Source organism: Melospiza melodia, chromosome 16 (genome assembly GCF_035770615.1).
Source record: "Melospiza melodia melodia isolate bMelMel2 chromosome 16, bMelMel2.pri, whole genome shotgun sequence".
Lineage (NCBI taxonomy): Eukaryota > Metazoa > Chordata > Aves > Passeriformes > Passerellidae > Melospiza > Melospiza melodia.
Genome location: NC_086209.1, coordinates 701,083 through 707,082, shown reverse-complemented (window position 1 = coordinate 707,082; position 6,000 = coordinate 701,083).

Below are 6,000 nucleotides of genomic sequence, written 5' to 3'. Positions count from 1 at the left end.
CCTCACACAATATTGGCCAGCAGCAATCGGGGCTCCAGCAACAAAGGTGAAGGAATGTCTCCTAGACATGGACAGGGGGAGGTGTCAAGTGGCAGGAAAGGGTCTATGAGAAACAACTTTGATTTTCTGTGAGAAATCTCCCCTCAATTACCGCTCTAATTCCTTCTTCAAAAGGTTCCAATGTCTGGAGACAGCAAATGTCCAACAGCAGCTCCATCAGCCACTTCCTCCTGCTGGCATTGGCAGACACACCGCAGCTGCAGCTCCTGCACTTCTGCCTCTTGCTGGGCATCTCCCTGGCTGCCCTCCTGGGCAACGGCCTCATCATCAGCGCCGTAGCCTGCGGCCACCACCTGCACACGCCCATGTTCTTCTTCCTGCTCAACCTGGCCCTCAGCGACCTGGGCTCCATCTGCACCACTGTCCCCAAAGCCATGCACAATTCCCTCTGGGACACCAGGGACATCTCCTAGTCAGGATGTGCTGCTCAGGTGTTTCTGTTTGTCTTTTTCTTTTCAGCAGAGGTTTCCCTCCTGACCGTCATGTGCTACGACCGCTACGGGACCCTCCTGGGCAGCAGAGCTTGTGCCCACATGGCAGCAGCTGCCTGGGCCAGTGCCTTTCTCAGTGCTCTGCTGCACACAGCCAATACATTTTCCCTGCCCCTGTGCCATGGCAATGCCCTGGGCCAGTTCTTCTGTGAAATGCCCCACATCCTCAAGCTCTCCTGCTCCAAGTCTTACCTCAGGAAAATTGGGCTCATTGTGGTTACTGCCAGTTTATCATTGTGTTGTTTTGTGTTCATGGTTTTCTCCTATGTTCAGATCTTCAGAGCTGTGCTGAGCATCCCCTCTGAGCAAGGACGGCACAAAGCCTTTTCTACCTGCCTCCCTCACCTGTCTGTGGTCTCCCTGTTTTTCAGTACAGGCACATTTGCCTACTTGAAGCCGCCCTCCATCTCCTCTCCTTCCCCGGATCTTGCCCTGTCAGTTCTGTACTCGGTGGTGCCTCCAGCCCTTAACCCCCTCATCTACAGCCTGAGGAACCAGGAGGTCAAGGCTGCAGTGTGGACACTGATGACTGGATGGTTTAAGAAACCCTAAACTGCTGGTCATGTTCTGCAATATGCTTGCAATTCAAGTTGTCTTTGATAGTAGTTAGGTTTGGTGCTTTATGTGTTGTCTTTTTCTTTTGTTTTAGTTTTTTTAAGATTGTCCAGAAATAAATGCCATTGTTTGTGCCATTTCTATATTTGTTTCTTTCCACCTTTGCTGTAGTCACAGACTGTGTAAATGAGGTGCTGCACTCTCGGTGGCTTCAAATGAACTAAAGTATCTCCCAGCAGTTTTCAAGGGAGATCCCCTTTTTTTCCTTCTCTGGAGCTGCAGCAGCAATGTCTGTGTGCAGAGCTGGGGGCAGATCGGTGCTGGCACAGCAGCTGTGCCCAGTAGCAGCAGCACTTGGTGTTGCCAGTGCTGCTGCCGTGGCCCTGCCCCACTGCCCTGGTGGCCCTGGTGTTGCTGCAGGGCCTGAGTGCTCTCGGGGCCGGGCGCAGCGCTGGGGGTGGCAGTGCCGGGGCTGCAGCAGGGACAGGCCATGGGCACTGCTGGGGCAGTGCTGACGGCTCAGCCCAGGGCCTGGGGGCTCCAGGCTCTTTGCCCAGGCTCTCTCAAGAACACACCCAGGCCAATGCTCAGCACAGAAAGAGCCCTGTGAGCAGCCCCAGGCTGGCCGTGGGCAGGCTGGGGGCAAACAGCATGGCTGGGGCTCTGCAAGGGCCCTGGGGCAGACGGAAAGGAGCAGCAGAGCAGGGGCTGATCCATCCCCAGTGCGCTGCACAGCCCAGGGCAGCGTCCCAGAGCGTCCTCATGGAGCTGCCAACAACATCCCCCCTCTGCAGCCCTGGCCTCTCCCCAGCTCACACAGGTGCCCCATCCTTGCAGGCACAGACACGGCAGCACTGGCTCAGCAGCCCCTGTTTGCATTGCACAGAGCAGGGGGAGCACCCCCATGCTGTTGGTATGGGGACATGAACCTGAGGGAGCACAAATGCCATCAGCCCCTGGGGCCAGCAAGGTCTGGGGGACACCAGGGAAACCACTCAGGTTTCTCTTGGCCTCTGCAGTCAGCCAGAAAGTTTGCTCCCATCAGCTGGGAGTTTTCTGTCCCACTGCAGATGCTGTTGCTCAGAGCCAAGGCTGTCTGGCAGCCACCCCAGACTGCCCCAAGCATTTCCTTTCCTTCAACTGTGCTTTCGTTCTTTTTTCCTGATCCAGATTTCTTCCTCTTGCCCACCCCTGTTCCCTCCCCTGCAAACAGCCCATCCCTGTTTGCCCTTTCCCCTCTGGCCCCACTCCCCATTGCAGTTCCTGACTTGGCCCCATGGGAACGTCCCTTGGGCAGCAGGATCATCCTACAAATGCTGCAGGAATTGTCTGCAGGCTCCTGCAGTGCCTGGTGCTGCTCCCTTGCCAGAGGCACCCCAGGCCAGGGGGGCACATCTGGGCTGCTGTGTCTGGCTCTGGGGCTCCCTGTTCTGGGCAACGAGGAGGAGCTGCAGAGGCTCTGCAGGACTGACAGGATGGGCTTTGGGGCTGGCAGGAGAAGCTGAGGGACCTGGGCTGCTGGAGCTCCTGAAGAGGAGGCCCAGGGCTCCTCCTACTACTGCTCCAAGGGTGGTTTCAGAGAATCGCAGAATCAACAAGGTCTTAAAAGACCTTGGAGATCATCAAGTCCAATCTGTGCCCTGATACCACCTTGTGTCCCCTGAGCCTCCTCTTCTCCAGGATAAACAACCTGAGCTCCCTCAGCCACTCCTCACAGGACTTGTGTTGCAGACCCCTCACCAGCCTTGTTGCCCTTCTCTTGACACACTCCAGCCCCTCAATGTCCTTCCTAAACTGGGGGCCCAGAACTGCAAACAGCACTCAAGGTGCTGCCCAAGCAGTGCTGAGCACAGGGGAAGAATCACTGCCCTGCTCCTGCTGGCCACACCATTCCTGATCCATAGGAGTGCCAGGGGTCTGATGAGAGAAATGGTGGGGAGGGAGTGGGGATAAGGTCTAATTGATTGTCAGGCATGAAGGGTCTTGATTTTCATATATGTTCAAATTGCATTAGAAGGTGCAGGGGGTCAAAATCAATTGCGCATTGCTGAAAATCTATCTCTAAACAGGAAAAGAAAACAGGACAAAACAATTTTTTCCGTCTTGTTTTCAATACCATATATTGACTTTCAATATACTTCTGGAATGTGCATAATTAACCATAAGAGAATTGAAAACAAATTATTCCTAGGGACTTTTCATGTTCAGGTGTTTTGAACAAATATTTATGTGCTTTTCTCACTGAATTCCTGAACTTAAGAGCTCAAGAAAGAAGAGGCCACTGGAGTAATTAAATTCATCAGCAACCTCCAAGTGGCTGAGGATCCATCCTCATCAGAGCAGCAATGAACAGAAATGGGCACAGCTTTGTGGCTGCCCCAGCTTTGGCATGGGCCCTGGGCCTGGAGCATGAGGGCCCCAAGGCCGGAGCTCTTGTGCTGCCCTGGGCAGATGGGATGGCAGCAGGGGCTGCAGAGCTCTCAGCACCTCAACCCAAGGGGAGCAGGGCAGCCAGGGAGCCTCCTTTGACCTTGGCCAAGCACCTTCCCCCATGGCTGGGGCTGAGTCCTGTGGCAGCTGCAGCTGCTGCTGTGCCCTTGCCAGGGGCTGAGGCCGTGGGGCAGTGCCCAGAGCAGCCTGGCCTGAGCAGAGCTGTGGGGCCAGAGCCGGCTGGGCTGGGCTGGGGAGAGGCCCTTGGTGCTGCCCAGAGCTCAGGGCAGCTGGCAGAGCTTGCAGAGAGCTGGGCTGGACTCAGAGAGCCTGGCCCAGAAACCATCAGTGTCCATCTCAGCCTGGCTGAGCGTGCAGGGGCAGGACTCAGGCCAGGCCTTGTGGGGCAGGGCCAGCGCCTGTGCAAGGCATTGCAAACAGGCAAGTGGCCCAGAGAGGAGGCTGCTCTGTGCCCTTGGTGGCATGGACAGAGCAGGGAGGGGGCCCAGGACATTTGTCAGCCCCAGCCTCTGTGCCCAGCCCTTGGCAGCCCTGGCTGATGAGCCCAGCTTTGGCCTGGGCTGAGTTTGGCTGTGGCCCAGCTCCATCCTCCTGCGGGGCTCAGGGCCTGTTCCCGGCCATGGCCAGCCCTGGCTGCCTCTCTGCTGGCCCAGGGGCCGGCAGAGCCCGGGGCAGGGCGGTCTGTGCAGCCCCACAGGTGCCACGGGCTCTGCAGGAGCTGGCAGAGGCTGCCCAGCAGGGAGGCCATGGGGCACAGAGCCCCAAGGCTGCTGTGGGCACCACGGCACGGGGGCCATTCCCAGCCGCAATGCTCCTGGCCTGGGCTGGGCCTGCACAGGGGCTGGGCCACCATGGCTGGGCCAGCACAGGGCCACAAAGGGGCCATACAGCCGCTACCAGGGCTGACAGCAAGGCCAGGCACACAGAAGCAATTGCTGAGCATGGCCTGCGCTGGCCAGGCCTGACTGTGCCAAAGGCAGAGCTCAGCTGTCCTTGGGGGCTGCAGGAACAGTCCAGAGCCCAAAGAGCCTCCATGGCTGTGCTGGAGACCAGGGCCACAGGTGGGAAATGCAGGGATGCTGAGGGATGGGACAGGATGGAATTCCAGCCGACTCATCAGCTTGCAAGGGGCCAATCTTAGCTTGGCACCTCAGGGCACATCGGCCCTACAAGTAGAACTGCCTGGATGAACAGAACATCAGAACAACTGATGTCTGCCTGGAAAGGAGCACAGGTTTTATTACCTGTTGTGTCCTCTGAGTTGGATGTACTGCAGAAATACCAACAAGACATTCTCAGGAGCTCAAAACAACCAAACAGCCTTTACTGAGAAATTTAGAAAATCAGTGAAACTTTGGCAAAAGATTTAATATGACAGTCAATCAACAAACACTTCTCAAAGCATTAACTTGGCCCATTCAACTTCAGGAACCCAAGCCTTTTCAATTTTAAGTTAATCAAAATTTGCAAGGGGAAAGAAATAGAAGTAGACACAGAAAGAGAGAAAGAAAAATAAGATACAGAGAAGCACCCACGCCCAGATTCCAGTGTTGTTCAGACGGAAATTCCAAGAGGAGGTAGGGTCAAAATATGTGCTTGCCTTGTGATTAGCCTTAAATACCCCTTGGTCTTCCTGGGCCCTGCCCCCAGGTGGGCCTTGGGGTCATTTGGTCCCTCAGGAGCTGGGCTGGGGGCTGCAGAGGTGGCTGTGGAGCATTGCCTGTGCTGTGCCAGGCACTGGCAGACACTGCTGGGCTGGGATAGAGGCTCTGGGGGGGATTGGGGTTGCAGGGCAGGGCAGGGCTGGGGTTCCAGGGCAGGGCAAGGCTGGACCTGCCCCTTCCTCCCCACACATAAAATGATTCAAGCCAACAATCTCCTCCAGTTTGTCACAATAGGCAGTGTTGGAGATGGAACCCAAATTTGGCCATGGGCTCCTGGCTGAGAAGGACAGTTCCTTTCCACAGGAAGGAAAGCACAGAGCCTTCCCCAGGGTTTTGGGGACAGGTGAGAGGTGACCCTTGTGAAACCACTGCCAGACAGATTTGTCCTGGCAATATTGCTGTGGGAACAATCCCTGGATATAAGGAAATTTGGAGATGAAATGCCAGTTCTGGCCATGGGCGCCTGGAGGAGAAGGACAGTTCTTTCCCATAGGAAGGAAAGCACAGAGCCCCAGTGTTTCAGCAGCAGATGAGAAGAGACCCTCAACATGCCAAGGTCAGCTGGACCAGTCAGGTGGCCCACGGGAGGCCAAACCAGCCAGACCTGTTCTGTCTTCCCTTGGTTTTGTGGGGCCCTGACGTGTCACAAGGGTGTCTTGGTTCCATGGGGTCCCACAGTGTCACAATGGCCCCCAGGTTCCTGAAGGTCCCGCAGTGTCTCAATGGTCCCAAGGATTCCATGGGGCCTTGCAGTGTCACAATTGTCTCTGTGGGTCCAC